A 1259-nucleotide genomic window follows, 5' to 3' on the forward strand; every position below is an offset into this window, starting at 1 on the left:
GAGAGAGAGAGAGAGAGAGAGAGAGAGAGAGAGAAGTTTACTGTGTAAAAGAACTCAGCAGTCTGAAACTCAGTAGGCTAGGAGATGGGGGAGTGCTTCTATAGGGAACATCTAACCTCTGCATTAAAACTCTACTATTTAAAAGATTCACTAAATAAATTACTTTTTTCAGAAGCATCTCAGTAGTTTCAAGTTCCATGTCACTTGGGACCAGGAGCAGATGTACCAACTGAGCACTCTTAAGTCTTATATGATCTCAGGATCCCAGTTTATTAACTTTTTTTAAAAAATGAAAAGTTAGGTACAGATACAAGAAATAAAAGACACTAAAACATAAAACTTTGAACACTGAGAAATATTGCTAGCATCCTCATAAGCTTCAAGGAGGTTAATGTAAAAATAAATGAAAGGCAAAAGCAAATGTGGGGGCATCCATGAGATATTGCGGTAACATTGCCAATGGTAGCGTTAGCCGTGGGGTGTGTGGCAAAGGTGCTGTAACAGGGAAAACAAGACCAGACATTTTTTCTCATGCCTAGTTGATAGGATTTTAAATTGACTGTATAAAAGGTTCTTTAAGCATCCCACTCTTTATATATGATGTCAGAAAAATTGTTCAGATGGTGATCACATTTAGGAAATTTTCTTTACTAATTTTACGGTTTTAAAGCTCCAGTACACTGGCTCAGGGTTATGTGGCTTTTAACGATGGACCTTCTTTAGAAAATAGGACAGCCTCTCACCAAATGGTGCTGAACAAACTGGACAGTTGCATGTAGAAGAGTGCAAATAGATCCATATCTACCTCACTGCCTAAAACTCAATTGCGAAAGGATCAAAGACCTCAACCTAAAGCCAGACACTCTGGACCTGATGAAAGAAAGTGGGGAATAGCCTTGGACTCACTGGCAAAGGGAAAGACTTTCTTGAAGAGAACCCTGCTAGCACAGACACTAAGATCAACCTTAATAAATGAGGCCTTATGAAACTGAAAAACCTCTCCACAGCAAAGGACACTTTCATTCAAAGTGACAGACTGTACGGTAGGAAAAGATTTTTGCCAACTCCACATCCGTTGGAGGGCTAATATTCAAAATATATAAGGGATTTTTTAAAAAACTAGATATTAAGGAAAAGAAATAACTCAAATTTAAAAATGAGGTACAGATCTTTTTTTTAATTTTTAATATTTTTATTACATATTTTCCTCAGTTACATTTCCAATGCTATCCCAAAAGTCCCCCATAGCGCCCCCCACT

Source organism: Mus caroli, chromosome 13 (assembly GCF_900094665.2).
Source record: "Mus caroli chromosome 13, CAROLI_EIJ_v1.1, whole genome shotgun sequence".
In the NCBI taxonomy this organism is placed as follows: domain Eukaryota; kingdom Metazoa; phylum Chordata; class Mammalia; order Rodentia; family Muridae; genus Mus; species Mus caroli.